This window comes from Molothrus ater, chromosome 1 (assembly GCF_012460135.2).
Source record: "Molothrus ater isolate BHLD 08-10-18 breed brown headed cowbird chromosome 1, BPBGC_Mater_1.1, whole genome shotgun sequence".
Classification (NCBI taxonomy): Eukaryota; Metazoa; Chordata; class Aves; order Passeriformes; family Icteridae; genus Molothrus; species Molothrus ater.
In genome coordinates this window covers 19,957,993-19,977,316 of record NC_050478.2, presented here as the reverse complement: position 1 = coordinate 19,977,316, position 19,324 = coordinate 19,957,993, and the positions used below count along the sequence as shown (strand labels likewise).

General features: G+C 36.6%; 1 protein-coding gene across 1 annotated transcript in view; it reads left to right on the top strand.

The window, feature by feature from the left end:
- The window catches only part of MALRD1 (MAM and LDL receptor class A domain containing 1), a 234,685-nt gene that overhangs the window by 203,693 nt on the left and 11,668 nt on the right, over positions 1-19,324 (top strand). The gene's annotated exons all lie outside the window — the stretch shown is intronic.

The following is a 19,324-nucleotide window of genomic DNA, read 5'->3' as shown; positions in this document are numbered from 1 at the left end:
CATATGTACTTTGCACATTCTTTCCAGGTTTTTTTTCATTTTATATGCATTCTTACCTGACATATCTCACTAAATTTTTTGCCCAAATTGTCATCATCATGAATCTCAGTTAATGCAGCATTGACCCTCCTTGCTTGGATGACTACAAAGCTTTTAGGTAAATGGTTTTCAAAAGCAGCTCCAGAGAGGATCCTTTTTTTGTCTCTGCTCCCTTTTCCTTACTGCATTAAATGTTAAATATTGACCCTGCTTTCCTAGCCTTCATAATTTATTCCGATTCCATCTATAATTTCTTATTTAGCAAGTACAGTTGGAATATGTTTGGATACTGCTTGCTCAAACAGAGAGTATAACCTGTTCCCTACCCAGTACAGAACAACAGCAATAGATTGTTTTAACAGGTCTGCACTCTTCACAGAGTGTAGACTACAATTAAACAATACTGTTTGTACTAACTGAACAGAAGACAGGTTTCTCTTCCAAAATAACTTCATTCCAAATGTTCATGAAACAAGGACTGAGCTCAGGAAGGAATTAGGCATATGCTTTCCTCATAAATCCAGAGAATCAAAGTGTAGGACAAAAATCCTGCCTTTGACATTTGAGCTTCTTTTACATTTTTTTTTTCTTCAGTCTTTAGCCTTGTTTTTTAAGTACTTACTTTGTTCCAGTAGTATGAAGTCTTCACAGCTGATATTGGCATGCAAAAGATGGAACAAATTATTTGGCAAATGTTCAAGATTATCTTTATTTGAACATATGTTCTTACATCTATGAAGAATGCACAAGTAGTCACAAAAAATGCACAGCAGTGAACTGTACAATTCGCTTCTTAAGGCAGGCTAAATTGCAAGATTCAAAGTTGTGTTGATATTTCAGAAGTACACATGTGCTGCAATATTAATCAAAATTGAGCTTTCCCCCTTTTAGCAGGCACAAGAATGTACTTTATAGTTCACAAGGTCTTTGGGAAAAAAGAAAACAAACAAAACTGCAAACAAAACTACAAACAAACAAACAACCCTCCCACTCCAACCAAAACCTTAGTTAATACAATGGGCTAATCTCATTCATTTATAGCTTCTTCTTTTTCCTTGGAACTGAGAGAACAATTTGCATTCAATTTAAATTATATTAACTATATTTCCTAAAAAGACAGGCAGATTTTGCCCTAGTTCTACAAATTCAAATTGGCTTAGACTTTGCTAAATATTACGTGATGGAATTAAAGTTTGGTTAGAAGGTTGATCACATTTTCTCCTTTCATCTTTTCCTCTCAAGGACATATTAATGAAAGTGAGAGTAGAATAACAGAATCAAAGAAATGTTAAGACTAGAAAACACCTCTGCGGTCATTGAGTCCAACCATTAAACCAGTGCCACCATGTTTCTGCACAACCATATCCCTAAATGCCCAATCCATATGATTTTTTGAACATTTTTAGAAATAGTGACTTCACCACTTTCGTGAGAAACCTGTTCCAATGTCTGACCACTCTTTCAGTGAAAAATCTTTTCCTAATATGCAACTTAAGCCTCCCCTGGTACAATTTGAGGCCATTTCCTCTTGTCCCATCACTTTTTAACTTGGGAGAAGAGCCCAGCCCTCACTTGGCTACAATCTCTTTTCAGGCAGCTGTAGAGAGTGATAAGGATTCCCCTGAATCTCCTTTTTGCCAGGCTGAGCATGCCCAGCTCCCTCCGTCCCTCCTCATCAGACTTGTGCTCTTTCAACAGCTTCATTGCCCTTCTCTGGACATGCTCCAGTACTCCACTGTCTTTATTAGTGTTACTGTGGTATTTTTCTTGCTCATAGTGTTATTCTTGCTTAAATTGTCAAGGTAAAGAATCCTTTTTTTAACTAGAATAAAAGCATTTTAAAGTTTTCTGGTGAATAGCAGAAATTTTATAAATATTCAAAAAAATGCTATCTAGTCAGAGAGGTGTCTACATAGTTATTTTTGACAGAAAATATCCCATCTGACCAAACTAAAACTTCTGGAATATTTAGAAAAGAAGAATATTTGTCTTGATTCTTTGACTGTTTCTTTCCATACAAGCCTGGGCTATCACTGTATCAGGGACACGTATACATTACATGACAGAGGGGAGAGGTTCAAAATATGAATAAACAACTTTTCTTCTTGTGAATGTGGTGGGTCCTCAATACAAAGTATTTCCATCCAACATCCCATAACGGTGTCCTCTCTGATGTTACCAAAACACAAAAGGTGCCAGAAGACTCTTACCTGTGGCTCATATCATGGTGTAGTGTAGTGAGCTGACCCTGGCTGGATGCCAGATGCCGACCAAGGCCGCTCTATCACTCTCCTTCTCAGCTGGACAGGGGAGAGAAAATGCAATGAAAGGCTCATGGGTTGAGATGAGGACAGGGAGACATCACTCACCAGCCACCATCGCAGGCAAACAGACCTTGACTTTGGGAAAATCGCTGCTGGGCTCAGCTTTGCCAGCAGCAGGTCAGTCTTGGAGCCAGCTGGCATTTTCTGTCAGACACAAGGGAAGCTTCTGGCAGCTTCTCACAGTAGCCCTGTAGCCCCCCCACAGTTCCAAAATATTGCTACACAAAACCAGAACATGTAGCATTAGTGAAACAGGAAGCACAGAGAAACTGTAAACCACTTTTTTTTTTTTTTAATAGTTTAAAAAATTATTTAAGCTAAGTATTCAAAGCTGTGCCAAGTGTGTGCATTCCTTATGACCAATTTCACTCTTCTTCAACAAAGAACCCACATGGAAATATTTTTTTGCTGTTGTTATTTTTAGGACAGTTCAAGCAGCAATTTCAGACACAGATTTATGAAGCCTGGCAGTCCTGAGAGTAATTGTGCAAGTCTGGAATTGAGGATTTCTGAGCTTAAGATGTGCAGCTTCCCTAACATAAAGTCTTCCAAAACATACAAGTAATTTTAAAATCCATATCCCACCTACTTTCAAGAGGCTTTTTGATGAAATATCATTTAAATATTAATAAAGTTCATCCTTTTCATCTATGACTTCATCAGCAACAAGCTTATAATAGTGCTAGCTCTCCTCCAGAGCTGTTAGTGCTTGTTTCAAGCTCTTCAGAAAAGGGACTTTGGATTTTTGTTTGCCTTGATGAAATCAGACCCAGATATAATAACAAACACAGGAACTGCAGTAGTAAATTTTAAGTACCTAAATGGATGTTAAGTTTATAGAAACTTAGAGATTTCTGATTCTCAAACAGTTTTTGCTAAAAAAACCCTTTTGTATAACTGTGAAAACATAATACATTCTTTGCAGAGCACTTGGATTTTCCTGTGTACTTAGATAAAAGAATTGAAAACTAAATTAATTATCAGTACTATTTATTTTTTATTGTTATTTTGCTATTTATTTTTTAATGTTACTGAAGCTCCTGGAAGTCTAGTGTCAGAATAAGGCAATGATAAATGTTCATAATAGTTTGATGAATAGATTCTGCAGGACTTTATTTGTGAAGTACTCTAGTTTGTGAGTAGACTCTAGTTAAGAATATTCAGTCAATATTATTTTCAGCCACGTATTAAAGCAAAACTGGAATGATTTATTCTGCCTGGAATCAGTGCTCAACTTTCAATAAGGCTTTTACTGTTTTGCTCATAATGTCTCATATTATATGCAGGAATAAATCAGATATCCTAAACAGAAATCAGTATCTTTCTGTCTTTAATTTCTACTCACTTTTATGTAAATGCTGGTTTATGTGTTCATTTCTGCTTCCTTAGAGATGACTGTAAACTAAATTCCTTGTAGGAAAATATCAATGATATTAATAGAAATGCCACATCTTGATCTGGGATAGATTTTACATATCTGTTATCAATGAATGTATCAAAATTCATCTGTATTTTCCAAAGAAAGCAAGGGTAAGTAAGGAATTGATGCAGATAGATTAGCTCTCTAAACTCCAATCTTTCCAAATACTCTGAGCTTTCAGCCAGTTCAGGCAAACCACAATTATATGCAGATCATAAGGAATGGAAGGATTATTTGCCTTTCCATCCACATTCACTTTGAAACCCTATGTTTATAAAATGTCATGAGAAAAACACTGCATTTACTGACCTTCCTTATGAATAGCTATGCTGGAGTTTAGGGGCCAGAGAACGACTTTCTTCCACTGCATGGTTACCACAAAATAAGTACATTTGCTGTAACTTTAAAAGTGTGGATCCAGTAATGCCTTCCTAACCACCACAGATATGGCACACAGGACATTTCTCCAATTCTTGGCTCTGGATTCCCAGTGAAGTCACCACCCACAAAGTATTGTCTGTGCAAGTCAGACTTTGGCAGCAGGCTCAAGAGAAAAGGCTCAGACCCAAACCATAAGAGATATGTCAGCAAACAGTTTAACTTCCTTTTTGCTGTGTGGGTGACCAGAGCAACAGGAAGGCTGCTTTTATTGAATCCTCATGGAAAGTAAGTTCTCAAAGTCTCTTTCTTTAGGAAGAAATAAAAGAAGAGTTGGAACGGAACTGCTTAGGGACAAGCTCAGGAAAAAATAATTAACCTCAAAAATAAATAAAATCACATAAAGGTTTATTCACAAGACCGCCAAGTGCATGAACACCAAGTGTAGATCTCAAGTTAACCCTTAACCTTCAAGAAAAGACTGATAGTCTGAAGTACTACAAAATTCCAGTGGTGAAATAAAAAACCCCAATACTCAGTTCTCAGTTTATAAAACTGAGAGGATCCTTCAGTTTGCACTGATGTTCATACAGGTTCTACAATATGTATATGCCTGCAACAAATCCTGTTCTCACTCTTGCCAATATGTTGGCCCCACAGGATTTTTGTTTTCCTATTAATTCTTAAACATTAAAAGAAGTTTGTAGTATTAAGTAACATGAACACAATAAAAGAACCAATTCTTCAGCTGATGTAAATATTCTTCTCTCCATCTGTAAATGTAAAGTGAAAAAGCCAGTCAGCCTTACACCAGTGTTGACTTCATAAATTAGGCGGCTTTTTGCTCATGTCTTACCAAAAGCAAATACTTTGAAATAGAATGTTTTTCAATTGGTTTGTGTTAGGCTTGAAGAGTTTTTAATAATATCCTGAATCTAATTTTTCCTTTTACTTTTGGATTTGTTTCTAAACAGTCCTTCAGAGTTAGACATTTATTGACCTGTATAAACTACAACACTTGACCTCGACTTTTTTTGAGCTCTGCTTGAAATTTGTGACAACCCCCCCAGTCCTTCAAGTACATGTTCTGTGTTTGAATGGCAGTTGCCATTTTTGAATGTTCATAGAATCATTGCTATAATCTTTATGAGAACATTTCACATATTTAAAATTCTTGGATTTTTCTTGTGACCCTTAACATAGCTGATTCAGTTTTATTCTTTGTTACAATCTTGTTTTGCTGTAGTTTTAATGTTTTGATATTTAGGTTGTGTGAAACCAGGGATATGGGTGTTCTTTTTCATGTGTATTTAGAACAATTCATTATTTTGGCATTTGGTTGGTAAATTGCCTTTCTTCCACACTTTTTTTTTTTAAATAAGATCTTCTGTAAAAATATCCTGCAAAGTACTCATGTGGTATTTATCTTCTGTCCTAAATATATTAGGGAAAATACTTTTTTGTTGGAATTCCAATTTAAATCAAGTGAAGAGGCTCAGAAAATATTGTAATCTGTAAACTCTTATGGATGAACAGCACTCTTACTCTTCCATCTTCAGAAGTCCTAACTGCTCCAATGTTTGGGATTATATACCAATAGGATTATAAACTTTTCTTTTGCTCCTGGATATTTGAGAAAACATGAATTGAATTCCTCATAAGGGAAGTCTGCCATAAACAACTGCTTAACGCAGAAAATCTATATATCTATAAATTGTTACAAATGTATACGTATGGAAATCAAACTTTGAAAATTGCTGTACAGTATCCCAAAAGGTACTTTCTGTACTGCCACTTAGAAACCTTACTTATTATAAGCAGCTGAAAACCAAATAATTATATTTTATTTATTAATTTGTTTGTTTATTTTAATGCATTTAAGATTAGAGTTCATTTTTTGGCTTTCTATTCTGCCAAAGCATTTCAGAGTTTATTAAAAAGCCAGGGGAGATGGGTGGCAGGGGCATGTGTATGCTTGAGACCTGAGCCAACATTTGTTCTCTGAACCATTTCAAATAGCTTTTACTCTCAAATGAAATTATTCACTGTCCTTCAAGTCAATTAATTTAATTTTTCATGAGGTCAGCCTGAGCAAAGAGCTGAGTTTTCTGTACTTATTTGGCTTAGTTGAGCTTGAGAGAAGGACATGCAAGGATCAGGCAGTGTAGCAGATATCTACACTCTGGTGGTGATATGTAGGTGTGTTTCTAAACTGATGGAACTCTGAGTGATTTTAAAACTTTTTAAAGACCTTGTTCCAAAGTAATAGAGAAGAGACTCTCAGTCAGGCACAAGAAGTATGATCCTGATTATGTGAATGATTATGATTACATTTATTGCCAATCCAGTCTCTAAATACTGGCAGTGCAGTGTGTAACACAAGCAAGTCTGAAGGGTCATACTGGAAGCAGCCCCATGTAGAAACAGACAGGTTTGGCTCTGGCTGTGAAGCAAGCACAGTTTAAAGGAAACAAAGCACCTACGTTGTTTCTTTAGAATTTTATCTCTGTATTTGACTGGATCTTGGTGCTTTTACTCACCTGTTCAAAAGTAAGTCCCTGCCACCACGGGGATCCACCTGGAGGATGCCTGGGAGCTCCTGAGCACAGCTGGCCCGGTCTCCAGCAGCGTTTTACACACTGGCAGGCTGATGTGCACCAAAATCAGCCACAATCACCACAGCCTGAATATGCTGGAATGATTCATTGTGGGGGCATCAGACAGACCCTCCTGCAATACCCACCTGCTGTTCTTGTCTTAGGGCAAATCACATTGTCCATCAGAGATGTGAGGGGGGAAGGGGACAAAGACCTGACTGTAGACCTGACTATCTCTCATGGCTTCCACAGACCTTTGAAATAACCAAGGGATGTGTTTAGTTAATAATGGAAATAAAGCAATAGCATGAATGGGTGGGAGCACATTAAAAACTAGGCATTATTAAATCCGGTGTTGGCAAAATATAGTTTTATTACATTTGCTAAGAATCACAATATCTAATCTAATATTTAAGATATTAAATTCTTAAATTGAGATATAATTTTAAAATCATGAAAATGCTGGTTTTTAACTCTTGTGCTGTATATTAAAAAAATATTTAAAATATTCAGTCCCAAACATTGGCTCACAACCAAAGTCCATCATGCAGGATGTTTTCCTCTGCTTTCCACCTTTTTAGACAAGCAGAGGCAGACTCAGACTCCTGCTGCTTCATAGCAGCTGCATGTCTCCTCTTGTACTTGTGCATGGGAAAACACCTGCAGACACAGCTGCTACCATAGCCAATCATTTTTACTGGATGTTTTACCTGTGAAAAAATCCTTCTAATAAAATATAAACCATAGCAAAAGAACTTAAAATGATCAACTGTCTAATCTCACTCAAAATATAGTAAACTTTCATTTGCAAATAAGTTCAGTCTCATTTTACACAGTAGAGGGTTGATTACCTCAGGTCATATTTGAGAACATATATGTAACAATAGAATATATTATTAATTTATTTACTCCAAAAAAAAAGGAACTGATGTGCATCAATATATACATTTCTTATTCTCTTTCTTTGAAGGTATTTGTGAAAGTAAGTTATCTTGTCATGGTTTTCAGCTATTTGATGTTGAAGAATAAAGGTAGGGCATTGTACCAGCTTTGTAACAGACTGTTTCAAGAGCAGTAAAAAAAATATCATCTGCTAGGAACTCTGCAGAAAAAAATACACACTTCTTATTCCAAATAGATGAAAAATTGCAATGTCCTTAGATGATGAGAAGTGGGCTAATGAAATCTCAGCTGTATAAAAGCTGGCTTCAGCTTATATAAACACCTCAGTCCTGTGGCTTTACAAAATGTAAATCTGCCCCTTATTGATACAGAATGTTTGCTATGGCTCCCTGCCACCTTGTCCCAACTGCTAACATAAAATCATCAGTAGAAAAACAGAACATAGCAAGGATTCTTTGATCTCAAAGGTTTTTTGGATACTGCCTCTGTCTGTTAGGGCTGTTGACCAGCAATGCAGGCTAACTAGGCTTTTGTTCTGCCTGGCAGTAAATGCTAAAGGAGCATAAAGGCTGCTCTGAATTGTTTTATGTACAGTGATTCGTTGCACAGTAGTGCTAACATCAGGGGAATAGTTCTCATTTCTTCATCTGTACTGCATATTCCATGGCTGTCACCAAGAAGAGACTTTCTTGAATGGATGCTGGAATGCTGTTAGAAATTTTTCAGTCATTGGCTATAGCTTACCATATGTTATTACAAATATGTGGCACGTGAATCACAGGAAGATTTTGCTTCATCAAAGTTCCAGGTTGAAATTAACAATTAACAGTTGAAATTAACTCTTCTATTAAATTAATTCAAATGAGCCATATTTAGATCTATCTATTCTCCTCAATAAATGTTTCAAGAATGCACTTGGAGTTCAAATTTCTCTTCATAGCAACAAATAGATTAGTATTAAGTGCTGAAGTTTGAAGGTTTAAATGCTAAGAACAGAAGTGATGATTTAGCTATTTGTAATAACAGTGTACTTCTAATAACAATTCCTGTTGGCTTTTTTTTTATTTTAATTGGGTATTGTGAATTACCTCTGTAGTATTCCATGATTATAATCATGTTGCAGTGCTAAACACTGAATACCAGAATTAAAGCTTTAAATTTGGGAGGGAGGTGCATGGCAAATTTGTGATCTTCCAATTAAATAGGTGCTTGAACAAGCATACCTGAGGGTTTGAATTGAAATTGCAAGGGAATCCTCAGTTCCAGCTTCTCCTAAATTCTCAAGTCTTGACTCTGTAACCATAACAACGCTAAGAGAATGTGGAGCTGGAAGGAAGGTTGTGATGAAATTATTTTTATTGCATCTAGAGTGACTTAGGTTCTCATAAATTGTTTAAAGGTCATTCCTCTGAAGATTTCATAAATTTAACTTGATAACAAGAAACTAGAGAGAGAATTCCCTAAGCATCTATGAAATTCATCTCTAATACCTGCAAATTATGCAGACACAACATCCCTGCATTATTTTCTGTGAGCCACACTGGCATGTGTAGAACTCATTGCAGAAGTTAAGTCTTTTCTGACTTTTGTGCAATTCAGAGAGTAAATCACTGTCTCTCTGGTACACGGATGATAAGAAAAAGAGAAGTTTTGTATCTTTTTGTTTTGTTTTGCTTTTTTTATATAAGCATACATTTAAAATAGAAGCCAAACATTTTAAAGAATGTATTCTTGTTGATGTAATTTTAGTCTGTTCTTGTGCACCTCCTTTGTACAGCAGTGAGAAGCAGAATTAGATGTTATTGTACAGTGTTGTCCCCCATGCAAGCAGATACATTTATGACTGTCTCAGAATGACAAAATGATTTATAATCTCCAATATATACAACAATCCACCTGCCAGGAGCAATGCCTGGTGTTGGCAGGCTCTGGTAAAAGCCAACCATTTCAGCTGATAAAATGACTGAACCAATGCTGAAAAGGGGCAGGCAGAAAAAGAAAGAAAATAACTTTTAAATTTTTTTTATATTATTTGTGCCAAGTGTGTAGTTTAATATTGTCAAAACACTTCCATGGCATAAGCTTTTAAAATAACTATTTAATTTCACCTGGACATTGTAGATTCATTCACATGAAAACCATTCAGAGGGTAAACTGCAGTGAAAAGCAGATACATGAGCTGACTGAAATAAATATCTATTATTTCTTACTTAGCTATAGTGCAGATAATAATGTAGTGAGTAGGTAGTACTGTTAGTTAGTATTATTGATTAAAAGCAATAAGATCAAACATTAAAAAACAAACAGAAAAAAACAAACACCCCCCCCAAAAAGCTCAAAAGAAACAAACAACAAAAAATTAACAACCAAAACAAACCCAATAATAATAATAGTAACAACCTAACAAACAAAGCAAACAAACAGAAATTTTTAAAATATGCAAAACACCCCAAAAATCCCAACCCATAATCTAGCAAAAGCAAGGCAATAAAAGGATGGTGTCTGTGCTAAACTACAGCCCCTGTAAATATATTCAGACCTTTTATCAGGCTTTCTACTTATAGAGAACCCTATCTGTTCTATCACAGCATTGTAATTTAAGCAAAAAGCTTTTTTCTGTGAAATGAACAAGTCTCTTCTATAATTTATTGCATTATTTCCTAACCTTGCTTAAATATGAAATCAGTGCTGGTTTTGAAAGAAAAATAATTTTGCTACCAGCTGTCAATACAGCTGCACAGCCAGACTTTCTGCCAGGTCATTCCTTAATCTCTATTCAGCCCTCTAAAAGTTGCAGCTAAGGTCTATATTTGAGACACAGACATGTAAAATGTGTTTCCTAGAGGTTTTGTCTCTCTACCTCTTTATCTTCTTGCCCTCTTTCTCTCTATATTCTTCCCTTACTTGAAGTGTTCTTCAAGAGCAAATCAAAGATCAGCTCCAAATGCATGTGCCACAAAGAGCAAAAGGGAAGGCGGGAAAGAATAGAAGAGAAACATAAGAGGGTCAAAGAAAGAAAGGCATGGAAGATTGGACAAAAAGAAAAAAAGGAGGAAGAAAGAACTAGAAACAAGATGGATAGGAAGGCTGGCATGAAGGACTGCTTCTTTTCTGCTGATTTAAGCTAAGGTGTATCTCTGGAGTGACCTTTTTCACTTTTTAGCTGCTGCTGTAATGACACAGACATCTTGGGCAGCTTCTCTTCATATGGCAAATGGTAATGTGCAATGCTTCAATCTCCAAGGTTCCTTAGAGCAAAATAAGGGGCAGATTAGTCCCTTTTCTCATTAGTGATGTGCTCCACATGCTAAGCGCATCACTTGCAGTGCTTGCACCAAACTTCTCTCAGCAGACAAGGTGCCAGTCCTGGTGCTCACAGTGTGCCATAATTTGATTCTCGTTCACAACACGACTAAGCCTGGTATATCCAGGCTTAAAATGATAAGACTTTTATGGACAAAATCACATATTCTGAGGGGCACTTATTGTAAAGCACAGCTCTGGAAGCAGTGGGCTGAAACTCAGGACTCAGCTTTGTTTGGACTCTTACCTCCAGTCATCAGTGATCAGTGTTCCTACTACATTGGTTCAAGTTGTTTCTGTTGTGTAGATGTCTCATGTCAGCATCAATTAGAATTAAGCAACATGATTGCTGGTGGTTTCACCTTTAAGTAGGTTGAAATACTGGTTTTGTCCTACAGAAAATTTAATTTAAAAAAGCACTTTTTTTTTCCTTCTTTAAGACATCCTAAAACTTTTAATTTGTTTATTATCTAGCTAGTTGAATATTCATTTACCTGCTGAATTTAGCACCAAATTATTTCTTCAGTGCCAGGAGTAACTTCATAATTTTTCCCATGGGAACTTTTAACTCAGTGATATAGTAATGAAAAATCTGTTATCAGAAAACTACTATTTAAGAAAGTGAGGAAAGCTAGCATAAAAAAGAGTGTAATTGTTTAAATGGTGGATTTCATGTCTGGCCATCTGCTGTAAAATGTACTTCTGTTTCTTTGGTGTAGTTGAATAAATCTGTGCCATAAACCACAGTGCATGTCACATACCAACCTTTAATGAATTCTGCTGGGGCCTATTTCATCAAACACTAAAGGCACAAAAGCAAATGACACAGCAAATAATTTCCATATAAGCCTGCATTTACTTATGATGGGATTAAACACCCTGAAAAAAACTCTGTCGTTCAAGATTATCAGGCACTGGTTTGAAAAAGAAAGAATTTATGGAAACAATAAAGTAATTTGTTTTTCAGATCAGTGTAATTCTCATCAGAATAACTTCAAAATTTTACTTTGTTCTGAAGTGTTTAGGTTAGGAGCCAGAAAGAAATCAGGTAGATCAGGCAAGTTTCAGGTTCTGACAGAATTTGTTTAATATTTAAGTTCAAATTCTCCATGAAATATAAGCCTTTTCATGAATCAACTAATTTCAGTGAAGAAATATTTGCTCTGAAATTTTCCAACCTCTCGGTTTAAAATGGCAGGCATTAGAGGAAGAATTTATCCTTCCCCATGTAATAAAGGGTTTGCCTGCACCTATAACAGGAAGTCATCCACAAGTTGTCCAGGATAAAAATCTCACCTTCATGCTCTTATTCTAAAACCAGAAGTTGCTTATTTTCTGTTTCAATATTTCATAGCAAATATTAAGGTTTTGTTCTTCTTGCCTGGCTGTGAAAAAGCTAAACATACCTATTTAGTCAGAATTATTCATTGTGACACTGCTACAAACACAGGTAAAGGACCCAGTCTGGACTGGTCTCTTTATTTCACCTAGTCTGAGTTTGTCCAAACTGTCTCTAGGTACCTCCCTTTCAGGTGCTTAATGCTAGAAGAATTAACTGCCACTCTAAACCTTTAAACTGGTTACCATAGTTTCATTGTGTATCTCTATGAAAAACAATTCCTTCCTTATAACAATTCTGCTATTCAACTCAGGCTGTAATTAGAACCTCTCATTGTGGCTATAAGAGCAATGAGTAATCAGCGTGTCATGCTAGGAACCTGGGAGTAGCTCCCAGCACACACTGGAGAAAAGATACATATAAAAGATAATGATGCCAGTGTATGAATTTTCTTCCAAATTGCCATCAGTTATCGCATTGGACTCTGCAATCTCTAAAGAGTTTCATTCTCTGATTAAAGGAGCTCTCTCTACTACATATCATTAAGTTCTTGGCTTTTAAGACTTGCTGTGGGGCAAGGACTCCCTCAGGTCAGCTAACAACTGCGTGACAAATAGATCCCTTAATATTAGTTTAAGATGTATTTCTTTTCAGTTTGATTGAATTTTCTAGAAGATAGACAGCAACATATGATTTTTCTTCCATTTACCATATATCATTTTGTTTACCTTCAGCATATCTGCTCCCACTCATCTTCTGTGTAAATTAAATCTGATCTTTTCAGACTCTGCCATATGACTTTAATCACTGTAATCTCGAAAGTCTTCTATCTTACTCATTATGCATACTGCAGGCTTTTATGATACCAAGTGAGCCATTACTTTCCTTGAAAATCTATGAGGATATATAGATCTTTTCACAGAGTATTTATAGTTCTTTTAGAATCTGTTTATACCTTATATTGCTCTCCTTCATGTTGATTCATTTGTATTTGCCACTTATGAATTTTAACAGATTTTAGAAGAGAAGCCATATCTACATCCTCAAATTCCAGGCCTCTGTTACCATACAGAGTCACACTATATAATTCTGTTCAGAAGTTTAGTCAGCTTTCTTTTTGGCCATTTGTGGGGAGCTCTTGCTCCTCTGTTGTTCCTTGCAGGGCTAGTGGGAGTTTACAGCATCTGAGGATCTTTGGGGGGTGTGTGTGTGTGTGCAAAAACTACTGTGCTGCAGTAGAGTTTGCTTCTTCCTTCATAATGGAATGAAGAGTTGCTGTTTCCATCAAGAGTCTAGTGAAGCTTTATTTGCACAATATTGGTGGCAAAAACTAGAGAACAGAGAAACTTCTACACTGATATAGCAAAGAGGTGTACATTCTGTTCCCACAAGAAGCTAGAGTTGTGGTTTGGGTGGGTTTTTTTCCCCTGTATCATCCAACACCACTCCTGGAGCAGCCTGCACTGCTACACAGCAGCTGTCCAGCATGTAGGCATACACGACACAGCTCCCAGACAATGTCAGCACTCATGTGAGTTTATAATACATTACATATTCCCCAAGTAATGTATTATAAACAGCAAATGCATCAGAAACATGGCAATGGCAAATCTGAGCTCACACAGAAGGTCCTGTCTCACTGCATTGGAGCAGATTCATAAGAACATTCTCTAAAGGATATTGCAAAGTGTACAGTCATGTTCAGAGGAATATATAGCTACAATCATCCACACATTACTGCCCTTGTCTACATACTATTAATACCAACACTGAATAGTTGGCTGAATAACTTTTGGTCATTCTGAATATGCACAAGGCATAACAGATTAGATTTTCTGTATAACAATTTTTTCAGATAAAAATAGGAAAAGGAGGTGTGTTTTGATATTCTGAAATGAAGCGGTGTATTAGCCAGACATGTTCTTGTAAATTAAAAATGCCCTGACTGAACATCGAAAACAACAGACACCTTGTCTGGTTTTTATTTTTCATTCTGAGTGAGATGAGCCACAACTGCAGGCACAGGATGCAGCAACACAGGCAATGCTAAGTTCTTTCCTCTGCATTACCAGTATGTATATGGGGATTAATGAGTTGGAAATCCTGGAAGCAAATCTGAAGGGCTAACATTCTGCCTTCCAGGGTGACTTTTCTATAAGAACTCTCTAATAGCAGAAGACGTTTTGTCAGGCAGGATAGATTAGGATGTGCACTGGGATGGAGGTATTCAAGTGCTATTTCATCTGTCTTTCTCTGTTGCTCCTCCTGTTTCAACTAGGAGGAGTTTCCTGTCTAAAAGGATTGCAATGGCTATATCTGTATTTCAGTTAAGCTTAAGACTTGTATAAAATGTGGTTCTGCTAATTAGTCAAGATGTCATTAGTCCAAGGAAATTAATTGTACATAAATAATGTGGAATTTCAGCTTCATGGCTCAAGAGATAAATTCAGTCTTTTCAGAATTGTCTGTCTTAAAAATAAAATAGCAGAAGAGGATTATTAAGGAAGCTCTTCAAAATTCCCATTACCCTGCTAATGAAGATTTAACACATAGCCCAGAAGACATGGTTGATCTGTAATCCTTAAGGTCCTTACACCACAACAGCATTGGCCTATCCCTGGCTGCTCTCATCAGAGAGAAGAGTAATTGTGGCTTTGAAGAAGCAGCTTATCAGCCTCCTAGAAGTACAGTCCATGCTCAGCAGTGGATGGGTAGTTAAGGGTGTTCTCCTTCATCATCTGGACTTAAAGGAGTCATCTCTTGGGTGTATGCAGAGGCTGCTCTAAGCTGGTGCTGTTAATCAAAGTTCAATTCAGGACTGATTGTCCCAAGGGTTGCACAGTACTAAGGTGAAGTTTGACTTGATTTCCTATAAAGATGCCTGGTATTACTACTATTATTCACTGATACAATTTTGCAGTAACAGTTAAATGAAGTCTGAGGGTTGAGACTATTATTTTGTGATTGCAAAAGCAAAGGATTGTGTATTCTGTGCCCCCAGTACAAACACCTGGGGAAACCTCATCGATCTCCTCAAAATCACTGTAAACTTATACCATGACTTTCCTTGCCACCTTTTTTTCCCAATATTTTTATTTTATTCCTCAATGAAAAGAGGGACTCTTCCAGTTTTTTATCAACTGCCTAGTCTTCATGCATTGGACAGAGTGTGAAGCCTACAGGAAATGTCATTAGATGAGGAGAACATCTTTTCAACACCCACACAACAACACTGCTGCAAAGGACTGCGCAGGCAGAAGGCCATGGACAGTCAGACTCAGAGAAGGGGGTACATGTATCTCATTTCTCAAGGCTGATTGGTTCTGTGTTTTGTCATGTAAGTTTTGCATAGCTTCTAACCAACTAGTTTGATCAGTTGGTTTTTGCCTGCAATAGTTTTTGGATTTTGTTAAATATAAAATAATATATAGTGGTGTAGCATTTTCAAACCTGTAAAAGATTTTTATTCCGCATTTCTTAGCAAAACCTCCAGCTGTCCTAAAGAAGACTATGCCTTAAATATTTGTTTGTTTTGAAAGTACACCTCAGATTTCTAATACAGAGAAATAACTGGAGTAGTTTGATAAAAACTATTTATACTTTATTTACCTTCATGGTCTAGAGCTGTTATCTTCTCTTCTTCTCTAATCTAAGTTATTGGCAGATATTGGTGCCAGAAATCTCATTCTATCCTTTCCTCTCAAGTTACAGAGTGAGTTCTCCATCAGTTATCACTGTAGTCAGCTGGAGTTTATAGAGATGATAGATATAGAAGGAAAAAAATCTTGCAAGACATTTATGAAACAAGATTGTTTTGAATATTTAAGACAAGTTTCCTTCTATTCTGGGAACAGAAAAGCTTAGCTTCATTAAAAGCCGGAGGCAATGTTTGTATCAGCTGAGAGCTATTAATGAGCAATTTTCCCAAGTTTTTTTGGAGACTCACTGAAAGTTGCAGGCTTCCAAACTAGCTGTAACTCTTACTTTCCCTTGTCTTTTTTTTTTTACTTGAGAAGATGGAATTTTGTTAGTAATGAAAAAACAAATCTGATAAAGGGTTGAATGAATCTCCAAATTATAACAGATTTTTCTGACAGTCGAATGTTTTACTTCATTGGCAGAGACAATGGCTAAGATTCCCTATCATAGTTTAAAAATAACAAATAAATTAATGTGTGAAGATACATGTGGGAGCACTTAACCAACTTATTTACTCTTTTTTGTTGTCGTTGTTGTTTAGCACTCCTTTCCCATCCCGGTCTTTAAGGATTAGCTATGCTGTTTTTACTGTCTTCATCTTTTTTTGCCTTCTTTCCCCCCTCTCCCAATAAAATAGTCTCCATGCTTCATGCTTTACAACATTTTTCCCATCAATTTGTTTTTTTAATTTTTCCTTATAAGTAGCCAAGTTCCAGAGATATTATCTTTGCTCTACCTTTATCCATTTTTACACTTTTCTTTTTTCCCCAGCCAATGTCAGTGATACTTACAGTAGCAACCTAGATGGACACAGTGGAAAATCATTTCACTGGCTAAAATTACACCTTGATAGTCTGACATCAGATTCCTAAGTGGTATGTGTCATGTAGCATTCAGAGATTTGAAGAGGAATGAATGGCCAAGCCAAGGGAGTTAGTAGTTGATCACAAAACCTGTGTGTATAGGAAGGTAAACTAAAAGATGCTTAACTTTTTTACCCACAATTCAAACATAGCATGAATACGTGGAAATACTCCATCAATAAATGGAAACACAGCATATGAAGATGTATTTAGATATTTCTGTGTAGTAGAACTTTCCTACAGTCCTACCTGTACACACACCTGCTTTATTAGAACTACCTCTTTACCAGCTCTGAGGTGAATTATGTCCTGGTGCCTCCAAACCAGCAAATGGCACCTCTCCTTGCCACTCTGAGTAGTGCTTGTGCACAGCTGCAAATCTGTGTTCTTCTTTCTTTTACAGCCAAGTAAGTCCTGCAGTGACAAGAAAGAGGCCAATTTTGGTTAAAAGCATATCTAGTTCAACAGAATATCTGGCAAACAGGGAGAAAGGAAATTATACAATTGAGAGCAATCAGAAAGTTCTTTTGATGGGTGATTACCAGCAGATTGCAATGTTTCTACATAGATCCACAGAGCTTGGTGTCAGCCCAGCTGCAATTTGACATTTTTATAAGATCATCAGTCTGCATAAAAGAGCAGCTTATGAATAACATGATTTTTTGTAGTATGCTGAAGAAGGAGGATTGAAGAGACCAGGTATTTTCAGTCACTGAATACAATGGGTCTCCAGCTCAGCCAGAGCTGTCAGCTGAAATACCATTTTTTCTTTAGAGTTAGCATGTCAGAATATATCACTGGCTCTAATTTCTAAAGCTAGGATTCGTTAGTATATCAATTAGTAACTTTGAATAAGGTAACCCTTTAACCACAGAAAACCCATCTGTGGTGGAAATGGGTTAAATAAAATCTCCCTCTGCCCACTGTATTTGACTAAAGTTGGTACTTCCCTTCTGGCATAGTCTCTGCCCAGAATTTTTAACCATACACTGAATTGCAATAAATTGTGCATCAGTCTCTTTTGGTCTTCGGCGAAGTCACCTTCCTGTCATGTCTGAAACTGAGATATTGATCGGGTTTCTGGCATGCCCTGATCCTTTAAGGATTCTAATTATCATTGCAGCTACAGATTTTTGCTGCTCCTGTCACCCCACCCTTTCTCTTCCTACATCCAGCACTCCTAAGTCATTTTCTGGGAAAATGAAGTACTCCTGTGCCTCTGAAATGCCTTCCTGTCCCTCTGAAATGCCTCAGTGTGCAGCTGCTAGGATAAGGCATGTGGGCAATACCTTGTGCTAAACTATGGAAATAGCATGAAGTCCTCGCTCACATGTTCAAATTAAAGAAGCTTAATAAAAAGATTTAATTGTGTATATGTGAGGCTTCATGCTATACATTTAAGGAGAGGCAACTAAAATTTCAAAATTGCATCTTAAAAAGTGGTGACTATGGAAAAAAAGTGATAGAGTTAGTAAGCATCTCAATATGCATTCCAGCCCACATTAATAGTTTATGAAACTGTAAAGAAAGAAATAATAGGTGAAAAGAATTTTCCATGCATTTGGCATTAGTAGGACTGAAACTGGACTACTACCATCACTTTTTCCTGATACACACTTCTAAAAAATGTTTAAAATTTATGAGGCTCATAAATCACCAGCCATGCATATAATTGGAAAGCTGGTAGAAGTCATTCCATCAATACACTCAGGATGGAGTTCAAACACCATGTGGGGTGCCTGAAATTAAGATGCCAGTGTGTGGCCATCCCCCGAAAAACCCTTTATGCTGTAGCCATTTTGAAATTCCCCAAATTGCATGTGTCTCACCTAGGTGTCCAGGGTCCCTTCATTCTCATGGAGACAGAAGGCCACAATAAAAGCAAGTAGACAAAAACATAATTGAGGCAAATTAAAGTGACAAATGATATAGACCTTTTTGTTGAATTCGATTAACCATTAAGCAGCAAGTGTAAATCAAAACAGCAAAGCTTGTGTCAGATATTTTATATTTTGCTCACTTCAAATCAAGACCAAATTTTAGCAAACAGAAACTTTGGAATAATTTTACATTCAAGTGTAGCTTTGGTTTTGACAAGGTATTTGTTGAAGAGGTACCATTTTACCAAAAAATAGAAAAACAAGAAGGACAAATTAGGTGACAGGAGAAAAAGATATTTCTCATATTCTAATTGTGTGTCTTTCTCTATATTAGGGTCTCAGTCCCTCAACTCAGATATGTATTTAACTCTCACATGGAGGATACATGGAAATTGGTGACATTTCTTTTGCTGTGAGAGAACAATATGATGGCATTATGGAAAAGGAAGCCAATTCTAATCTTTGAACTTAGTTTTATTTTTTTCTCTCTTAGTTTGCTTTGTCTATTTCTCACTTAGATTCCATTATGTTAACTTTGACGCTGCTCTTCGTGATTCCTGGATAATTCCTTTAGTCACT